Consider the following 23,463-nt stretch of genomic DNA (forward strand, 5'->3'; position numbering starts at 1 on the left):
CATGTTTGCAAGCTCCATTCTCCATGAGGGAATGAGTAATTGTTGGGTTTTTTTTTGGTTTGTTTGTTTTTCTGTGTCATGCCAAACATCTGGCTCTTCCCGCCTGGGAAAACGACTATTTCATAAAACATGCATCTATTACTTTTAGCAATGTTTAGTTGGAAAATTGTGGTACTTTGAACTTGATAATTAGTGTTGGGGAGTAATGCATTTCTTTGTAATGAGTAGGGAGAAGGGATCGCACTTGAAAGTAATGTAGTGGTATAACAGGTACTGATCCCAGGAATGGACCGTTATACTTTGACAACTTGTTTGCCATCTTAAAAGTAGTCTGATGGAGGGTTGATATCAATTTGGTGTCACTGGACAGACTTTCGCCTAGTGGCCACTCACATCTATAAAACTGTTGACAGGACACCTAAAACTGCAAATAAGGTCAGTTAATACTCTTTGTACTGTGGATTTTTAATCCATGAAGGTTTTATATTTGTAAAACTTACCTTGAGTCTAGAAAAGAGATTTTAAAATCAGTTGATAACACAGAAAAGTTGAAGGCAAAGTTATAAGCGACAGTATAGATACATTATATCTGACTGAATGGTTTCATTCTTATAAAACTGTCTCCGTCTTAAGATCCATTTCTTTTCTTTAGCCTTTTAAAAGTCATTATGAAGACATGACTGGTCACACTCTGCTTTTATTATTTATTTGTTCTTTGCACAATGCTGCCGTGTTTTTATGATTTTATCAAAATTGTATTTATTCTATTCTATATTTTAATCATTTTCTGTGGTTCCTCATAATTATGTCTGTGACTGTATTTTCATTTCTCTGTAAAGCACTTTGGTCAACGTGTTCTTTTTCAATGTAATTGTTGGGTTGTTTTTTTTTTGGTTTGTTTGTTTTTCTGTGTCATGGCAAACATCTGGCCCTTCCCGCCTGGGATCAAAACGACTATTTCATAAAACATGCATCTATTACTTTTAGCAATGTTTAGTTGGAAAATTGTGGTACTTTGAACTTGATAACTAGTGTTGGGGAGTAATGCATTTCTTTGTAATGAGTAGGGAGAAGGGATCACACTTGAAAGTAATGTAATGATATTACAGATACTGATCCCAGGAATGGACCGTTATACTTTGACAACTTGTTTGCCATCTTACCAGTAGTCTGATGGAGGATTGATATCAATTTGGTGTCACTGGACAGACTGGTCTGGTACATGCTAGCTTGATGGCTTGATGGGGCTGGAGGTGTGGGGACGAGTTTCACCGCCACCAAAACAGGAGAAATGTGACTGCAGGTGACTCCAAAGTTGTCTTATTCGCATGTTGTGTCTTCTTAGCTGGCTTGCTAACATTAGCCACTGTTAAGGCTACATTCAGGAATCAGCAGCATCACTGAGAGGATGGGACTTCATGCTGTGGATGTATTACAGGAACAGGCTACGGTGCCACTGCTCAGCCTTGCTGCCAATTTTGCCTAGTGGCCACTAACATCTATAAAACTGTTGACAGGACACCTAAAACTGCAAATAAGGTCAATTAATACTCTTTGTATTGTGAATTTTTAATCCATGAAGGTTTTATATTTGTAAAACTTACCTTGAGTCTAGAAAAAAGATTTTAAAATCAGTTGATAACACAGAAAAGTTGAAGGCAAAGTTATAAGCGACAGTATAGATACATTATATCTGACTGAATGGTTTCATTCTTATAAAACTGTCTCCGTCTTAAGATCCATTTCTTTTCTTTAGTCTTTTAAAAGTCATGATGAAGACATGACTGGTCACACTCTGCTTTTATTATTTATTTGCTCTTTGCACAATGCTGCCGTGTTTTTATGATTTCATCAAAATTGTATTTATTCTATTCTGCATTTTAATCATTTTCTGTGGTTCCTCATAATTATGTCTGTGACTCTATTTTCTCTGTCATTTCTCTGTAAAGCACTTTGGTCAACGTTCTTTTTCAATGTGCTCTATAAATAAATAGACTTGACTTATTTTCTCTTTTAGTGAACAAATGCAAGAGACAAGAACGAAGTGAGAGAATGATTTCATCTGAGAAAGAAATGAAACGAAACAAAAAACACAAGAGCAACTAAAATAACAACACACCAAAAAAAAAAAACACCCTGTAGTAGTGATGATGCACAAACTTTCCTTAACACTATTTCCCCGTCTCTTTCTCTCTCTGTGTGTGTGTGTGTGTGTGTGTGTGTTTCTGTCTTGCTTTCCTTGAAGTTTTGTTGAAGTTGCACGGCCGTAGTCTTGCTCACTTGATTCCCAATTAATATCTGAAGGGTTGTTGAGTTTGCCATTGTTCCGCTTGAGCAAACTGAACACAGCCTACCGTGCAAAACAAATGTAATTAGCTCAAATGTGCACACACACACACACACACACACACACACACACACACACACACACACACACCTTGGATACTCAATGTAACTCAATCGGACACTCAGGGTTTAATTACCACACCGTCTGCATTGCAGATCTATTAAAAGATGAGCCACTCATCATTAAACTTTGTCTCTCCTCTCTGTAGCTTTGGCCTGTCAGTAAATCCTTCTTTACCTGCAAACACAAACAAAACACACATAAAACTCCTTAAAACTTTCTTCTCAAATTGTTAAATGACCATTTAAGGAAAGTAAGTCAGGTTTCTTTGTTGCATGTTGAAAATTTGAAGGATCTGGTTGGTAAATTAGTCTTCTTTTTGTCAGGCAAGGATGCACAAGAAGTTACTTCCTCTCTTCTATAAAATACCAATATTGTCAATAGGTTGTTTTTCAAAAAACAGACTTAGGGAAGACATACAGCGTTACATATGTATTTACTCCAGATTATATGGATGTTTTCTGTCTTTGTGCAATGAAAAGGAATGAGCATCAATGAAACTTGGCCTGGTATGATTTGATGGTATATCAAAACCATGTTAAATATCAGGACTGGAAAATAGTAAAGTCAGTTTATTTATAAAGCACAGTTTAAAAACAACCAGCAGTTGACCAAAGTGCTTTACATAGAAGAAAAAATACCATAATTATGATCAATAAACTAAATAAAAAGCTATATTTATTAAACAGGAACTCATTCAGTCTCCACCAAACATCAGAGTCTTACAGGTGTTGAGGGTACCACTGCATATGTGAAAAAAGTAGTATAAAGCCTTTTGTGTCTCCAGAGGGAGCTGCCTTAAGTGATGTCACTTGAGTCAGCATCAGTTGGGACTGAAAACTACAAGTTTGAATATTATAAAAAATCTGTGGGTGTAGAGTTAGAAAGAAGTTATGTTACCAGACCTTTGTAGCTCCTCATCGCTGCTTAAGGCAGCTCCAAGCTACACATAACACACCTGAATCTCTGACCGAACTTGGTCGAGATGCATTATGGGTAATGTAGGCACCAGGTTTGACAAGGAAGAAGAATGCATGGAATAAAAAAGATGATATCTGTGGTTTTACTTCTTCAATTTTGATCCTCTGTGTTGTTGCTGTCCATCATGAGTCCAACAATCTGATAGATTTCAATGCTACGTTGAGTATTATTTAAAAAATTTTGCCATTAGGGGAAAGAAAAACAACCATTCACATTAGCAAACAAATGTCTACCTCCACATCCAGCAGAGATAAAGAGATATGATCATCCCATTGGACTCATGTTTGCATGACTTTATTTGGTAATTTTAGTATTTTATACCAGTTGGTACCCTGTATTTAAGTGTCTGTGCTCATGTGTAGGCCCAATCATGCATCTATGTGTGAGGTCTGTGCTTGCTTGCATAGGTGTGTGTGTGTGTGTGTCTGTGCATTGAGCGGCTGGACGACCGCTCACAAACATAATTAGCTCTTTAATCTGAGTCTCTGAGCAGAAACAAGAGGGATTTGAAAGAGCGTAGCAGTTCCCTGCTGCCCCTTGTCGCTGGGAGAAAACTGTCTCATGTTTCCCATTAGTCGATTCAGTAGCCGTTGGACATTTTAGTTGTAGTAAATAGTGCAAAGTGAGGGACCGTATCTGACAGCTGTGTAATGATTAAAAAGAGAAAAGCAGTTTTGCAGCAGGCTATGTGTGTTTCATCTGATTTCTTGTGAGCCAGCTGTGAGCTTCTAGGTCTGAAAATGGAAATATTAAAGTCAAACAAACAGTGTGCAGTTCTGAAATGGAAAAATCAGTGTTGTGTAATGTCACTAGCTCATCAGGAAACCATCAAACATGAAATCAGTCTCCTAAGACTGAAACAACCACTTCAACAAACTAGCTGAAAGTTTATATGGAAAAAAAATGAAATGCAGCCACACTGAATTAATAATCAATAAGTTTTCAGATTCAGATGGTTTTCAGCAGATTCTGGCTCAACTCAAGCATAGAAATGGGAAAAAAATAATTTTAGAATCCTTATTTTGTTACAGAAATAAAAGATAACATCTGCAAATTTTTGCAGTATGGCAGCTTTTTCTTTTTCTTTTTTTTTTTTTTTTTTTTACAAAATTGTTTATCTATCTGTTTTTTTTAGCTGGGAAAGTTCAACTGATGTTGGAGACCTGTTTTGCAAGTGAGACCTGCCCATAACTGAAGCATAAACATTACAGACAGACAATCAAACTGATAAAACAGAAATAAAAATATGAAAAAGCACAAAAACAGAAGTAACCATAGAATTAACTATTGTATAAAATGAAGCCAGAGTTATTCTTCTTCAATGTAATGTTCCCTCTGCAGAGTATTCCAAGTAATGAGAGCAGAAAACTTCCTTGTCTTCCTTTCCTCATCTTGTTAGAATGTATAACAGCAGGAGCTGTGGAGTTGAGAAGTTTATTGCAGTTACAACAAAACTTGTCAGGAACTTAATTTGGTGAGCTCATAGTGAAAACAAGACGGACAAGAAAATATTCAACACAGCATAATGATAAAGAACTTTACACAAAATCTGTTTTTTTACAAGGGAGGTTTGGCTAGCAATTAGATGAGATCAGTCAGTGTCATAAAATTGTTAAAAATGACAAAACAAAATGAAAACAGTGACACAATTAACTCAAATCTATCCTAAAGCAAGATAAACAAAGGCAGCTAAATACAATATTAAAATAAAAATGGTTACCGTAATTTACCAAAGGTTTAGAGTAACCTGAGGACTTTCCTTTAAAGGAGACCTATTATGCTTTTCTTTATTTTCAGTCATATATAATGTTACAATGTTGGATGTTCATGTTAAAAGTGGTCAACGTGTCAAATAATGAGGCATGTAGAAATAATCCCTGTGAGCAAAAAGCAGCAGCCTCAGATTGCTCTGAACACTCAGTTCTTTCAATCCAAGTCGACGTCGGCTGACGACGGATTTCTTTATATGGTCATCAGCTCCACACACAGTTCATCAGTTCACTGCTCCTCTCCGTTAACATTATGGCATTTTTCCATTGTTTGGGGCTCACAGCTGGCACGCTTTGAGTGTTTTTCCATTTTGCAGAGCAAAGTAAAATGGAGGATGCTCTTTAATATTGATCCAATAAAAATTCTTAAAATTAGTGGCTTTCAATTAAAGGTGCAGTGTGTAGAATTTAGTGGCATCTAGCAGAACGGACTTGGCAGAAATGGAATATAATATTCATAAGTATGTTTTAATTAATGAAAATAAGAATCATTGTGTTTTTGTTACCTTAGAATGAGTCCTTTATGTCTACATAGGGATCCTCTTCCACAGAGGCCGCTATGTTGCACCGCCATGTTTCTACAGTAGCCCAGCGCAGACAAACCAAACACTGACTCTAGAGAGGGGCTTTCATATTTTTGCGACTTTCACTGCCACTGTGGGTTCTCCTACATGCATGAAAGGGGAGGGGAGGTTTGTTCAGTTGGTTGTCTTCAACAACCTCACCGCTAGATGCCACTAAATCCTACACACTAGTCCTTTAACGAGCCTTTGCCAGAAGTTTGAATTCACAACCAGTGATGTCCGCAGTATTTGCTAAATTAATATTTGATGCTTGTGGCCACAGCATTGCAGTTTGGAAAATATGTACACAGAAAACAACTGAGGAAACCTCATTTAGTCCACATGCCCTTGAGCGAGACAACAAACCACCACATGTTCAACTAAAATTGATCAGCAGCAGCAGCTCCCAGCGAACACCTCACTGTGGCTGTACTGGGCAGCTTGATCTCATTTTGATGGTGTGATCATGAAGCAGGACATTATCGTGATTGCTCAGCCAGGTTCGGAAATAAAATCAGGAACAGACAGTGTGTCGATACTCATCAACGTGTCCTTGAGTACAATGCTCACACTAACTGCTGTGCTGGAATAAATGTGTTTGGAGGGGAAATAAAAACCCTCATTGCATTGTGTCCCTGGAAACAAACCCTTAATTACACTGTGTGCTCCTCAAGTGCCCTACACATAACATCTTGTGTTGAAGAAAGGATGCAGGAGTTCTGAGTTCAAGCAACCTCATTTCTAAAGAGTTTTTACACATAATTATCTCCATTAGTGAGTTTGACAGAGTTTAATGTTTTTAACCTTCTGCTTGTTTACACAAAATCTCAAAATGCTCCAGTGAGATTTGTCTGAAAGTTGATGGACATGTCCTCCTTTGGCTCTGGTGTTGATCTGTGATTTCCACCATTAAACATTTATGAGCTGCCATAACTGTATATTGCCGGCATCAGTTTCACATCTGGTTCATCAAACCAGAGGTCATATTGCAAAGACATGTGTATTATAAATTACACAATATCCATAATACACATTTGGACAGCTGTTCAACATTAGATTTATTTGTGCTCCCCTGAAAGTTTTATAGTTTTTGGGCTACTGATCACATTCAAAAAATAAGCTACATGCAAAGTGTAGCACAAACTTCAACAGGTCACTTCCCTTCAAGTTTCTTTGACAAACTGCTTATGGCTATATTATATATTGATGATACAAACATTGACATTTACATCCCAATGGTATCCAGATAATCTTCATATGCAGAGGAGGAAGGCTACGTTTTAATCCCCATATCACCAACATGACAGGAAAATTTAGAGTAAAGACCTCAAGGCACAGTGGACAGAACACAGGAAAGAAGTGCCACAAGGAATTAGAGTTTAAAATGATCAAGAATTACATAAAAGGTATGGCTTTCACTGTGAAACATAACAGATCAACTAGATAGAGTAGGGAATATGACAGATGGGAAGTTAAAACGAACGCCTACCCTTGTTAAGTCACTGAAGAGTGTCTCCTTCAACCTTAAAAGTCCACAACAAAAAGATCTCCCTGTTGCAAAATTCTACTAGTTTGAGACTTTTCATACCAAAACATCCTTCATACATGCTCTAAAAGAGAATAATAAAGCCAAAGCTGAGTATCAATTGTCAGTTGGACACCAAATGTAATCATGTTTTTGTGTGGTGAGTTCACACATAAAAAGAAGAATTCACAGCCAGTTTAAAGTGAGAAAGTTGTGGAAGGTAGCACAACGAAATAAGAATGACAAAGTAACTTTAATTGCAGTAATTTGTTCATTTTTCACATTTGAATGCAGTGTCCATAATTGCAGTCTGTTTGACTTTTGTCACTGCACTTCTTCTGTCATTTCCTGCTTTTACACTGAATATATTTATAGTTTTATTATCTCAAATGAAATCAGGACAAAACTCCAGATGAATGACATGGTAGTGAGTCACTTTTATTTAGTTATTTTATAACTAAAATACAAATAATTAATAAGTGGTTTATAACACACTATAAAGTAGTTATAAGGACATTTTTTTAGGGTTTTGTCAATGTACAGTATGTATCAGCAACTATAACGTCTCTTCTGAAGACTTATTTCATATTATTACAGCTGTGTTTTACTATATTGTCATTCATTATCCGTTTATACAGCAGCCTCCATTTGCAGTTGCCCAGAGAAGGAGTTATAGAGTTGCAGTTGTAGAGTTATAGTAGTTATTACATGTTTGTGTATGGCTTATAAACGCTAAATAGGGGGACTTAAAGATACATGTTAATGTATAGGGTTATAGGAACTTAAAAGCGAGACTCTTTAGTGCAGGTTTCTCAGATTTTGTAATGGTCCCTGATGTACCTCTTGCTTATAACTGTCCTGAGAAGAAGAACACAATAAAGTCTTGATACGATTTCTTTGGTGCTAATCAAAGATATCTGTAGGAAAAGGCATGAATGCATGTAAACTGCTGTAAAATCACAGGTTTTGTCAAAACGTCTCATCAATCTCAACTGTTTTGTTCAGTTCAGCAAAGCTTCTGTTATCGTCACATACAAACCGTAGTTGGTGCAGTGGGCTGCTTCGGTGCCTCCAGCAGCAATCTGAATAAGTGTGGGATGATTTTTTCTGGCACTTTTGAAACCAGGAAAATGACCCAAGAATGATTCAAATGGGCTGATGTTATTTTACACTTCAAGTCCTGCCAACAGGGTGATGAGCCAGCACTATTTAATTTCCATGCCAGTAAGCAATCCTCTGTGTCTTGGTATAATAATAAGGAGAAAACAGCCTCTTTCTCTTCTTCTGTACCTCTCTCTCTCTCTCATTTGCTGCAATAACTGCGTAAATTAAAACTCAACAATGTGGCAAATAAAAGGTTTTGTTTCTTTTTTGGTTTGTTTTCACGCACCCTCTCACTTTTTATATTTTAATCATTCCTCTATCATTCTGTTTTTTTTTTCCTCTCTCCTCCTCTTCTGTTTTGCATTTTAACAGGAAAATTAAACTTCTTTCTTCTTCACCTCCCTGGCTCGCTCTTTCTCTTTGTCTTTTGTTTTCTTCACCATTTCATATCCAGCGGAGGCAGACTTATGTCATCGTATCCAACAAACCGCTGCTGTTCTTGGTCAAGCGATCAAGTTTATGCAAGTTATGTTCATGTTCTTTATTGGAAAATTTTAGAATTCTTATTATAATCCTGCATGCAAGTCAGTATTTTTTTGTGACATAAAAACATTTGAGGTTGCTTTTACACTTGAAAGAAGGAAAGATCTGGAGTGTGTCTTTGCTTAGTAAACAAAAAGTAAACATAATTTTTCTAAAAATCACACTGAGTGCTCTTTGGTTTCAAAGGCCACCATGACTGCAAACAAGAGGAATGAATCTTCAGTATAATAATAAAAAGCATTTGATATACAGTATTAGAGCACATTTTGGCTGGAAGCTGTCATCAGGCTCATTTTCACACTTTTTTGGGGAAAAAAAATTATACATTCACACTTACTTATGAAAGCAAACTCATTCACCGGACAGTGTTGCAGACTGTTTCTCATTATAAAACTCCTGATACAATAACAAACTGACACACCAAAACGTCAAAGTAACAGAGCACTTACATTAGAATTGCAATTACAGATTTCAAGTTGGAATATTTTACACAGTAGTAATTATCCTAAGCATTGCAGTAATTCCTTGAGTTGGAATCCGAATCCTGTCGAATTCATTTGGGTTCAGCTTTCAGCACTTGTAACTAAAGTTAAGAAAATACTGAAAGTTAATGTTTCAAAAGAGAACAGAAACACTACAACTGGGATGAGCAGCAGAAGATAAATATGCATCAGCTACACTAGAGTAGCTTAGCCTATTTACTTTTGTACACATTTATGATTGTAGAGTGATGTTACAGAGTTTACGTCACAAATGATCTTTGACTGAGTACAGACACCAGCTTGCTTCTACCTGAATGTTTTGCACTTTGCTAAAAATGAGTGAGGAGACGCATAAATACTTGATAAGAGATTTGTTAGCCATGGAGTTCTGGGTGAAGGATATTTTCTTGTTATTATTGATGCTTTTGCTAAAACATAATTGCAACAAATAAAGTCCTTGATTTCATTTTATAAGCGTATTTTTAATAGAGGTGTTTTAGATATTAGATGCATTTTTTATACCGTGTGAAAGAAAGCTTATTATACTGTATTTGAACATTGTGGACTGCAAAGTGGAACAGCACTGGACGTGAGAAACTTACAAATTCACATGTTCCCAGAATATAGTAATAGGTCAGCTTAACCTCAACTTCTGCTTTCAGCTAACAAAACAGGAAACGTGAGAGTGGGGTACCCCCATTCAACTGTGAGAAACAATTCAACGTATAGCCGCTGAAGGTATGGAGTCAGATTCCACGAAAAGGAGAAGCAGGACGCTGTCAACTAATGAGAAGACGACACCCCGGTTGCACATTTCTTGATCTATGTACTATAAAATGCAAAATCTATGTACTGGGTCAGGGAGAGATAGTGAGTCAGACTTCGTGAACTAACAGACACTCTGTTGCTTGTCAGGGAAACTATAGTCAGACCCAGAGCTCTGTAATATTGCATATTCTACTGGTATTAGAATAAAGCTGATTTTGAGCCAAATAATATCTTCTCCTATCGCTTCATTAAAAGAACACGCGAGAGGACCAGAACAGACAGAATAGCATCAGTCCTCAACATGGGTCAGATCTAGAACCCCAAAACCGGAACCCTAGTAATGTGTCACAACCAAAAACTGCTAAAATCAGATTTCTTCTATGAAACAGTCCTGTGGTTGCTCTGGAAACAGCACCAGATTGGATGGACACAAATATATTGGTAACATGCTGTTCTAGCTCCGAATTTTGGTGCATGTGTGACAGCTCACCAATTTCCAGCTGTTTTTGTGGTCCTTCAGAAGCCTCAGATTGGACGTCAGGCTCAGGGTGGGAAGCTGTGGGATTAAAATCACAGTTTTTTTTTAATTTTTATGAACTTTTCAGTGCTGAGCGAATCAGGCGAGCTAACATTAGCAGCTAGCTGTATGTCCAGCCTGTTTGCAACGATGCATCAGCTGGTTTTGTTCCATTTCTTAGAAAGGGTCACTGACTAACTTTCACACAGCTCTGTAGATACAGATTTAATTAGCTTGTGAGCTGTTTTGCAGGTGCCAACAGGCTAAGCTAACAGTGTGTCAGTGGTGTTACATTAGCAGCAGTGTGGACAGAGAAGCAGCTAACCAGCCTGGAAAAACTACAACTTTTGTCCCAGGAGAAGTAAAACTACAACTGTGACAGAGAATATGTGTGTTTATCTGGTGCGTGACGAGCAAATGTGTTCCAAAGATTTCTTTTGAAACATCCTGAAAGGAGCGAGTTGTAGCTGTCAAAATGGACATAAACACACTGTTTAGAAAGCTCAGTGGAAGAGGGGCTGTGATAAAATATCTGAAGAACACGGCTGCATGGTAAGTGTAAATAAATACATAGTATGCGGTTCACTCTGTTCATAACGTGAGTAAAAAGCTGGCAACACATGCCTACTGGTATATTTCCCTCCACCACAGTTCTGGGGAAACAAAAAGAGGGAATTTTGTTCCACACAGATTTTGGAAGATACTGTCTTGATTTAGCTAACTCAGACTGTTGAAGCCTCATATTAGCTTCAGCTGAACTTTGGAATGAGGGTTGTGGATTTTGTCCCACATCTCTTACAGTGTAGTCTTGTTCTAGCCAGTATGGACAGTAGGAATAGTTACAGTGACCAAGACCCATTTCCACAAAAATATGAGCACATCAGTATTGTGTTAATAGAGACCTGAAATAACCCAAACCTATCCTTTAAGACCTGTTTCCTAGAGGACTTTAAAATAGACCAACGTCGACAAGTTAAAGTCAACAAAATTCAAATTCTATTTCAATGAAAAAGCCAATTAAACATTCAAATATGTGCTCAGGCTCTATAAAAGTCCCATCATGACCTTTGCATTTAAAGGGTCAGCGTTAAAGGGCACCCAAAGGACAACTGGTGTCTCCATTCACAGCACTGGTACAGACTTTTGTTATTTCTTCTTCTTTTCTTCACCAACATTTTTCTTTACCTTTCCTCAGAGGAATTTCTCCCACCCCTGACCACACTGTTTCAAAGCATCTACAGTTTCACCCATTACACCCCTGCTATTTCATCTTCTTCGCTTTCCCCAGTTACACAAATATTTTCATACTTAGGAGCAATCATTTTCTCTCAAGTGTAGCGGGAAGGTATCAGAGTTTGACAAAGGCCAGAGTTTCACAGTTGATTGAGTGGCGGTAAGAGGAGACTTCCACTCGGAGGTCGTTCCAGTCTCTGTTGCAGCAGCTGAACTTGCTTTGACTTCTTCCAGAAGTTCTGAAGGTTTTCAGAAGTCTGATTGATGCAGAAGTATTTTGGTGGCTAAATGTCTTCACAAACACCATCTGTGCCGTGTAAGTGGCGAGAGGCAGGAAGTTGAATTATAGCATTTGTAATTTTCCCATTTTTCCACTCAGGGAGAAGATGATTGGGACGTCTGATGACTCAGATTTCCATAGCTGCAAGCGTAACGCCTCTCGCAGGCTCCTGAACTTCATTCACGGCACCTTTTGTTTTCTGTGCTTCTGTCTTCTTTATCTCACGACTCTCTTTTGGCGCTGCTTTACCTTTCCTCTTTTGTTTAATTTATCTTTCACTTAAAGTATTTTCTTCATACAAAGAAAAGGCTAATTCCTCCGGCATTCTCACGGATATTACGAAAGCGCCAGGTAAGATTAAAATAGCTGCAGATAAAAGTAGAAAAGAATTAAATGAATCACAGGAACAAATTAGAGCTTCCCCAGTTCAAGTTCATCACAATTGAGTGGCCAACCTCCTTTCCTGATTATTGTGGTTCATCAGCTGCATGTCAGGTTAACTGAGCAGAGCCCTCGCTTTGGAATTTTTACACTTTCACAGGAGATGGACTCGATCAATTCATAGAAGGCCAGAACAAGTCGGTGGTTCAGGTAACTTTTGTTAAGGTGGAGTAGCTTGTCAAAGGTGCGTCAAGCTGGATTTATATTGACACAAGGCATTAAAGGGAGTTCTACCAAATAGAAGATGTTTAGTGTTGGTTTTGATTTATAGCTCAGCAAGGCAAGGCAGGTTTATTTATATAGCACAAAGGCAGTTCAAATTGCTTAAAGAGCATGAAACATTGTTTCACCTGTTGATATCACCACCACAAACCCTAAACAGGTTTATTATATGTGATCAAGCCTTGTCATGCTTTAATTATATAGATGATGTGAGTTATTGAAAAGGAATCGCACAGTATGTAATTTCTTCAGCGAGGGGTCTCTCAATCAAAACAATAACAAAAGAGGGTGATGATGTCATGAAGTAACGCAGGATCATGGGAGTTGTTGTCTTCGTTGTTAAAACAACCTCCATTACTTCAGTGTTCATTGTTCATGAGGTTTTTTTACCGGGAGCCAAATTATCCGCAGAGGTCTCCTCTCCAAAACAAACAGACCCGGTGATTAAAACTGGTAAAAACACAGAATAAAGCAGTTTCATGTCAAAAATCAGTGTTTCTGGATCCAATCAAATGTGACTTTGGGCAACTATGTAACCGCACGCGTTGGAGTGACAGTGGAGTCATATTTGTGTTCACAGAAAAGAATGTGGATGAGCTCTGATTCATTCATTTCTCCCTTGTCGTCCTCCTCCTAACAATGTGGGTGAGGGAGGAGTGTGCGGAGGCCAGCAGTCCTCCACGTTTCACTGTGACTTTAAGGGATGGCGAGGCCTCTTGAGGAGGAAGAACGCTATCACTGTTAGCATGGAAATGACAGTAATGACACATGAAATCATATCTGTGATCAGTCCGATAAAAAAGGACAATTTCTTCTCCACTTTTTTTATTTTCCTCTACAAGTCATTCCAATTTGTTTTCTGAGCAGCAATAGTAAAACGTATAAAAGATATATTTTCACAGCATAAAACCCTTTATTGTACATCTTAATTATCATGAAATCATGCTCACGTACACAAGTCTGCATGCCTACTGCCACAGTTATTCACAAATGTTAACCCTCCTCTGTTTGACTGTGTTCAGACATAAATCAGACTCATTCTGTCCTTGGTGTGGCACCAGTAATGTCCTGTAACAGTGCCAAAACAGTATTTGTGTCGTTACACACGGCGATTATGTGTGTCTGAACTGTAATAACCTGACTGATGACGCATAAACATGTCTAATTTATGATCCAGTGAGCATTAGTCTTATTCCCACATCACTTCTGTTTACAAAGACTAATAAAATTATGCCTATAGAGAGAAAGCTGTTGAGCTCTATGAGGTGCTTAGATGAATAAAGCTCCCTATGAAATGTCTCTCAAATTTCCTCTTTTGACCTTCTCGTAAACCACTGCAAGTCCGTCCTGTGTCTGTATGGTGTAATTTAGGCATGAAGATAAACATATTCTGACAGGACATTATTTTTTTCTCTGTTAAAAGTATTGCATGCTTTTTTTTGCTTTTTTTTTTTTTTTTTTTGCACACACAAGTCATTTACACATCTGGCCCCAAGTCTGTATCTTATACAAAACCAAGTCATCCAAGGAAACGGAGAAAGAATGTAGAAGAATGAAACAATGCAGATGTAAAACAAGGATATGAAGAATTTCTTAAAGGGATTTCTATTGAAGGTGTAATTTATAACGTTTGATATTATACAGTAATATCTTTGTTATTTTCATGAATCCTTCCTGAATCAAGAGGAAATATCATTGAGGCTATTCAGTATACTTCCTTTTTTTTTTCTTGTGCAGAGAAAAATCTCTTTCCAACCTGAGACACTCTGTCTCTGTCTGCTGGATCCACTTTGTTTTAAACACACAGTTTGTGAATACTGACGTTGCTTAGCCAAAATGTAATGGCCATTATTTAAAGACGTTAAATAATGACGGGGATAATGTTCCCAAACAAAACCTCCATTAAGGGCAAATTTTCCTCTCCTTTCCTTTCCTTTCCCGTCCTTTATAGTAACATGCGCCATGGCAAACCTAAGTCAGCATGAAATATATAAAAATATCCACCCTACAGTTGTTGATATATTTCACTCTGGATCAACTGACAGACTTACTGACAACGCCATCCCCTTGACACCAGTCGCACGAGTGAGTCATTTGCCAGCTGCTCATTGAAACAATCCAGGTAGACTTTATTATTTGCACTTAATATGTCATCGACTTCATGCTGAAGGCTAGATTTCATACATAATTTAGTTTGTCCTTCTCAATTTCTGCACAAGCTGCTTTTCTAATTAAAGCTTTTGTCCTGACCAGTATCCCTATGGAACACATCCAGTTTGGAAAGTTCTGCAACTCATGATTAATGTCAAATTCCAGTGTTTGGTGCCAATGCACTTAGTATGCCATTTACGTAGAGAGGTGAAAATAAGGGTGTGGTAGATCTCGCCATCTTCGTACGTCTTCATGCATTTCATGTGTGCAGTTAAAATTTGTCTTTTTATTAACTGTAACCACAATCTTTGCCTAAACTTAAGGCCTTACACGGTGTGATTCTGGGCTGTCTGAGATGAAAGTTGACAATTTTGAGAGAAATATGGTGAAATCTTTGGTCGTCAATCCAGAAAACATTGGCTGGGATCCAAAATGACTGCTACCACCCATGTCTATGAACAAACCAATCAGTGTTCAACATGAAATGACACAGAATTGACCGACCTGTGTGATATTGCAATTTTTGAAAAGTTTAAGGGGAAAACATACTAATACATCCAAGGTGAAACAAAAAAGATGTTTTTATGACCTTTCTGCACTTTGCTCAACTGATGACATGTCTCTGCTTTCATATAGTTTTTTTTCCTATTTATATCATAGTGCTGCAGTTCACCATGCGTTCAGCACACAGTCTGACAGCCTCAGATAGATATCATACAGTCTGACACAGGTCGTGACAAAAATTATATTTTACGCGTCTTGCACAGTGTGACATGCAATAAACTTAGACGATCGTTACTGTCACACAGTCTAAGGCACTTTTTTCCATTCAGTGTTGCCATCCACAGATATTTTAGAAAAATGAGAATTTTAAAAACATTAGAATTGGATGTAAAAATACACTGAGAATCTTCCAACGTTAACATTTTTTCCTGGTTATAGGGTTGCTTTGGTTCCCGTCTCCAAGAAGCAAACTGTATTTCATCTCATAATTTATTGAAAACCCAATGCTGCTTATTTGTTGAGCAAAAACAACTGTCCTCAACAACAATATATAGCTTCACACTGTGTTTATCAATGCCTGAATGCCGTCAAATTAAATTTGAAACACAGACTGTCAAAGTGGTTTTTCCGGTACAAGAAGCATTGTCCTCACATCTGGATCTGATGCACCTGGGCTTTCTGCCTGTGAAGCTCAGGACTGAATATAACTGAGCAGATGAACAATATTTGTGGTCAGAGGAACCGAGATGAGGAAACGACAGATGTGAAGGCCCCCTTAATAAAGCCACAGGGGAGATTCGATTGTAATGTACTGGTTAAAACTGTATATCATCTTGTTGCTGAGTAAAGGCCATCACATACAAATTCAGAGACAATAAATGATTCAGTTGATGACTGCCAACATCCATCTGGTCAATAATTAAAATTTAAGACTCCATGCAGATTTTTATGTTCACACTGATGAGGAACATTTCCTTTTATGTTTTGTCATATCTAAAAAAATAAATCAGGACAGATACGCTGTCAGCTGCACTATGAATGTTTCCTGTTTCTCTCCTGCGTTTCCCTCAGTGAGCCCCTCTGGTGCATAATGACAACATAAAATGTTTCTTTGATCCATAGCTCACATCTTATCGATTACAAACAACAATCAGTCACAACTAATATGAAGTGGGAAAGCACAACATGTCTGATGTGTTCTTACTAATTACACAGATTTATGTGCAAAATCTGTTCTGACAGATGCTTGATTAGACATCAGATGTTTCTATGATGAGCTCTCTCAAACTATAGTGAAGATAGTAAAATGTGACCTCACTCTCAGCATCTGTTAGCATCACGTTAGATGTGGAAGAAAGACATTTTTGACGGATGTTTTGTTGTTGTTTTTGTGCATTTTTGAGTGGTCGAGCAGTGTAAAAGACAAAGTCTTAAACTCCCTGATAACCGTGAGGTGCAACAGTGCAAGTAAACAACAGTAAACATGTCAAGTGTTGACGGAGCCGAGTAGAAAAAGCAAACTGTCACTTTATATATATATATTTTTACACTTAAAACACAAGTCAGATTACAGGAGGAAGACATGAGCGAGTGACAGTTAACGGAAAGGGATGTGAAATTCTTTTAAAGCTGCGTCTCATCAATTTTTGTCCCCAGGCGGCAGAAAAACATCAAAACAAGCTGACAGAAATACATTTAAGACTATATCACTGGCTTATAAAGTAAATATGGCAGCAATCAGTCCCCTATCTACACATCCAGCAGACACAGAGCAACATTATCATCCCAGTGGAGGAGTATTTCCTCCTTTTAGCTCTAGTTTGGTCTCCATCAACTCCTGAAGTAAATATCTGACCCTTTAGCTGCTAGATGTTCTGCTTTCTTCACCAGCTTGTTGCTAATTTTGTCTATCTGCCATTCAGTGCTGGAGAGAGTGTACAGTTTTTTGCTTGGAAAGATCTTCCAATGTGATTTTGGCAATATGAAGGTGTGATTTGATACAGACTCATTTCAGAAATGTTCATTAATTCAATGAAGAGAATTATCAAAGCTTTATTTGTTCATTAAAGAGGTTAATTAGGGAGATGTAAAGCCATTTTTTAATTCATCCATCATGATATTACAATCAGTGCAGTTGATGAGCTGCTGAGTCCATATACACATAACTAGCTGGACATCTCGTGGCACATTTAAGTGTTTTTGAGTTGAGAATTGTGTGATTTATTTGATCAGTCATTCTTGTCAGTATAGAACAGTGAGCCCGAATATGTCTCACATGGCTAGTTGTTTTTAGACTGTTGCTTTAAAGGTAAGAATAATAACTGGGATTTTCCAAATAGTTTCCTTTGGGATGTGAAATTAAAGTAAAACAATCGTTTCACAAGCACGCAATGAAAAATGTGTAGCTCCTACAACAGCAACATCAGGCCAGGATATACAGAACAGTTTGACCTTTTCCTGGCAGCGGAGGTTGAACTGTCACTAAACCAACGAGAACGCATTAATTCAGTCTGCCAGCGCCTTTTATCGTTTCAAAAGCACACAATACAGAACGTGGAGGTTAACATATAGGAACGCTGAACAGCTGACTGCCTCAGGGATCAAATAAAGAGCAACATAAGGCCGGGTCAAAGAGCGTACTTACATGTCCCGAGGCACCGGATTATTCATGGGTATTGTTGTCACACACCACAAACACAAACCGTGCATATACCGTATACGCACGCAGACACACAGTAAGCCATGTGCATACAGACACACATTCATAGACCTCCACCCTCTCTGCCACAGTGTAAACACTAATGTATCATTGGTCCTCCAGGCAGCACCGTAGCTATTCATAGTGCCTTCTGCCAAATGTCACTAATGCAAGTTTATTGACATTGTCATACGAGAGTCATGTTGTTTAAACAGCCAGTCAGTCAACCAGTTCACCAGTTAGTAAAACAAATAACCAGCCAGGAGTCTACTGGTCAACCAGTTAACCAGTGAGCCAAACAGCTGATCAGTTTCCCTGCTAATCACTTGATGAACCATCCTGCTAACCAACTCTTCCATTATCAACCAACACAACCAACACACAGCCTGCCAGTCTGTCAAAAAGGTCGCTAAAACGTCTTCGGACATGTGACTCATTCACTCAATGGAAATGTGTAAACACTGCCTTCATCTCCATGGTGATGAAATCTCTAAACCCATCAGTAAGCCATCATTCACGTAACCATTTATGCCACTAGGTACGTTTCCATCCACTTTTTTATTAATATTTCAATATCTACATATGAAAGACTTCAGTGGAAACGGCAAAAATAGTGAAGTGGAAAAGTATCCATAAAAGCAAAATGCGACAAAATGCAATGCCATAAACAGATTTAGTGATTAAATCATGGCTTACATGAAGCATGTGACCTAAATGTCCACTTATGTTTCCGCTTCACTAAAGAGAAGAAGACATCAGATGTGTGTGGAGTGATGACTGTAACGCTGCTCAAATTAATGTATGAAACAAACAGAAATGTCATCATGTCCATCATGTTTTTTATTGCTAGTTTTCACAATTGGATGTTTGACTGGTGCTTTTTTAATGATGTCATCTCAATGGTTGAATGGACCTAACTGGGAAAATAGCACCAACAGCTGTTTATCTTGATGACCCAACTCCATATATTTGCAAAATGACAGTGGATGGAAACATGCATTAATTTGAATTTTCTGGAAATTCAGCTAAAGTTGCATTAAATTTGGATGGAGACCTACCTACTGAGTCAGCAGGTGAAATATACACAACCTCTGTGGTCTGTGATGACACAAGTGTCCTTGAGCAAAACCCAATAACTGGTCCTGTTTTCTGTAGCTAACCTTGACCTCTGTTTTCTGTAGCTAACCTTGACCTCTCACCTCTCCCTGTTTCAAGACAGATAAAAGAATTATCTAACAAGCATTTAAACCTTGTTCCAGTTTTTGTCACATATGGTCATGGTGGTAGGTTAAAGGTCAACAGCAACGCCCTCGACAGAAGGTCAGAAATCACTACAGCAGTCAGTGCTTGCAGACTATTTACACAGATTTGTATCTGCTCAGTGTGAACAAATAAATGCATCACTTCCTGTGTAGCACTACAATTTGTGTGCTAAAGGCTAAGTGTCTTAAGTTAAATTAAACACTTTACATACTGTACAAAGTAAATACTTTATTATTTTAGTAATAGAAGTTTATTACTTCATTTTTTTTTAAAGTTCGTGTATCTGTTTTGGCTACTTGGGGACAAAAGAAATATAAAACATGACACACAATGGTGAAGATATAACATTTTATTAGCAAACAGTTGCTTATAACATAGTAACTATCGTAAAGTTATTGTAAAGTTATTACACAATAACTTTGCAATAATTTTACAATAACTATCCCATTTAAACCAAACAACAAAAGTTGGAGTCCGTTCTACTGCAAACGCCCCGCTCACGTAATTCATGTGATTTGACTCATTGTTAATGTAAAAAATATAGATAAATGGCGCTTTAAAGTCTGAATTCCTGTGTGTGCACTTCATGTTTTGCAGACAGTGTTTGTGTGTAAGAGTTTTTACATCCTACAAATGGCATTTAAAAGGAAGTCGAGCGGCCTGTCAGTCCTGCGTAGCTCAGCCGGCTCTGCTGTCTCTTCGCATCGGTGCTGAGCTGATGTGAAAAGAGCAGGGTGTGAATGGGTGTTTCATACGATGTGTGTGAAATACTGATGTGCTGAATGTCAGCGTTGAATATATGCTCTCCCCAGTGGCCTGCTGGAACAGCACTTACTGGCTGTTGGAAGCAAAGCCTGTCCTCTCATAACTCCACAGTGTCTGGGTAAATAGCAACGCAGGGGCCTTGTTATCCTAGTCCCACATTTTATTCTCTACTGCTTTTCAGTTTTTCTAGTTGCAGTTTGCTATTATTTTATCTATTGCCTACCTCATTCCTTGTCTTTTGTCCTTGTCCTTGCTTCTCATCTTTCATCATTTTTCTGTCTCTGCAAAATAACAGAAAAAGAAGAAGAATGGTTTTATGTTTTTGTTATTTCTCCATTTCCTCCGGTCAGGATGGGGGTCAGATGACTTGTTGGAGGCAGGTAGTATCTCCTGACCCAAGGGGGGAACTTGATTTCTCCAGGTTATAACTCTTTACTTTGCTTCGATTAAAAAAAGGAGTGTATTTCATGTGTATGTGTGTGTGTAAGGGAGAAAGCTTTAAGCATTTTGAGTTTATCCAGCAGGATTTGAAAGGGTTTTAAGAGCCATGAAGTTTACAAATGCACTGAACATTTGTGTAATCCTTTGACTAAACAAATGGAGTCTCAATGTGACAACAGGAATTATTCTTAAAATTATTAAAAGAAGGAATATTCAATAACAAGTTCTACTGTTGCTGTTTTAGATCCACAATCTTTTTTACGATCGTCGACAGAGTCTATATTTCATTGCATTGTTTCTGTCTGCAGCAAGTAAATGGATTTCAGCACCACACTCCATCATACAGATGAATATCATCACCATGTGACCTGGTATCTCCAAAATATCAACTTTTTAATAACTAAAAGCTTTGTTTTAAGCTTGGTCACAATGTTTTTTTTTTTTTTAATAATCCAGTGGGAGTTTAAAAAGAAGAATAAAGAACACATAAAAAAGTTTGGAGCTTATCTCAAAGCTTATGAATAATAAATAAATAGATAATAAAAGACTTCAGCTTTAATTCATTTAATTGTAATTCAAATGCATCAAGATTCATTCTGACAATAAAAAGATACATGTGAAAGAAAATGTATGATGAAACCTGGTTTCTTTCAAACCTAAGGTTTTAATGATATTTTCAATATTTCTCAACACAAAAGTGTACTTTATAACTCAGCAATACAATAGGTCAACGTTGAGGACATCAGTTTTAGTTATTTCTCCTTTGATTCTGAGAAATAATGTTTGTTTGCCACATAAAGGACATTGACACTGGATGTAAATTACTGCAGAATCATCAAATTTCAATACCGTGTTTTAAATTCCTCTCTACCTAGCATCTCTGAAAATTTCTTGTTCACTTTTCAACAAGAAGCAGCTCTGTACGGCTGAACTTAAGCACAGCGGCGCTTTGAACCAAGTGCTAATGCTAATACGCTCATAATGACAATGCTCACACACTGATATCTGATATCTGTGACTCTGACTTTGACTCTGCACTAAATTTCAGCGCAACCTATCCAATAATTGCTGAATTATTTCAGACCACAGCGTGGACCAACTGGCTAACCGACAGACAGAAATTTCCATCCCCAGAGCAACACTGCTAGCCGGGCCAAAAAAAGTGATTATTAATCTTTTTGATGAGACTGTCAGCGAAGGACCCATTTATTTGATGAAGGAGCCTAATTTGCTCTCGGACAAGACAATAAGAGAACTGGAGGGACAGGCAGAGCGGGATGCTTTGATCAGCAACTCTCAGCTATGACATTTAACAGAAGTGACTTTATCACACACATACACACACACACACACACACACACACACACACACACTCAGTATTGTCTTTCAGAGGACAAAGGGAGTTTAAGGGGTTCAAATGTCTTGGTGAGCGCGATGTCAAACATCAATCACTCTGCTGCGATCTGTTAAATGTCTGTTTGATTCTCAACCTTTAAAATAATATTGGCTTCTCAACACGTTCAGACTATGTCACACACACACACACACACACACACACACACACACACACACACACACACACCATTAAAAACCCTCCTAAATGTCAGTCTTTCAGGGGAAAAATTGTGTATTTCTGACATTATCTCATCAGATTAATGAGGTTTGATGAGCCTGAAATGTTGATGGACTGCACCGATCTAAAAACAGAGGGAGGGAGGTGTGGAAAAAAAAAAGGAAGAAGATTAGAGTAGTGGAAAAAAAAAAAAAAAACAGAAGAGAGACAGAATGACAGATGCTGTATACATACATAGAGGAAGTTAATGGGAGGGAAAGAGACAGATGGCTGTGTGAAAAAAGAATGAGGAGAAAGGAGAAGTGGAGGCGAGTGAGAAAAAAAATATGAGGGAAGACAAAGGAGATAATGAGAGGCTAATGAGAAAAAAACTTAAATGGTTACAGAGTGAATTTCAGCAAGAAAAATAACATAAATAAACAAAAGGTACAGCTGGGAAGTCCTCAGCAGGCCTGAGCTATGGTTATTATAAACAATAAGACACTGAATTTAATGTGTATAGCTTGATTTTTCAGTAAAATTCTTAACTTAAGCTAAAGTCTAATAACAGTAGCTTTAGTACGTCTATTAATTAATTTACAAGAAGCTGTGCAAGTAAATGTTAGTTATAAACCTTAAAGTCCCAGTGAAGCAGAAGTTAGAGTCTTTAGTTTCTGTACTGTGACATATTTCCCAGTGACAAAAAGGATTTAAATCAAATCCTTCGCATTTGATTGGGCCGCAGAAAGTGGGCGGGACTGTTGGCTCCACACACGCACCCCCCTCACCTGTTGTTAGATCAGGAGGAGGACGAGGGAGAGATGAATGAATTAGACCTCAGAAATGAAAACAGTTTTTTCCCACTGATATCCAAACACACATCTCTTCCTATCTGTCTCCGTATTGCTCTGTTAGCTACTACGACCCACAAACAACAGTAAAGTTATAGTTATATATGAAGCTTTATATGACGAGTGTGGCTCGCTACTCGCCCAAAGTCAGATTTGATTGGACAGCCTTTTGTAAACGCTCCTGAGTGCAGAGCCAAACCAACAACGAAATGATCTATAACTCTTGTGAGATTTCAAAGCAAGATTTCTTCTTGAGCAAGACTTGGTTAGACACAATAACAAACAGACCAGATCAAGCAAAAGATAAAGAAAAATGTTGCATTTCTCTGTATGGTCTGCATGGTGGTTATCAGACAATTATAATAACAATCTAAGCCTGTCAGTGGCAAAAACAAACACTTTT

This window comes from Thunnus thynnus, chromosome 9, assembly GCF_963924715.1.
Source record: "Thunnus thynnus chromosome 9, fThuThy2.1, whole genome shotgun sequence".
NCBI classification, from domain to species: domain Eukaryota; kingdom Metazoa; phylum Chordata; class Actinopteri; order Scombriformes; family Scombridae; genus Thunnus; species Thunnus thynnus.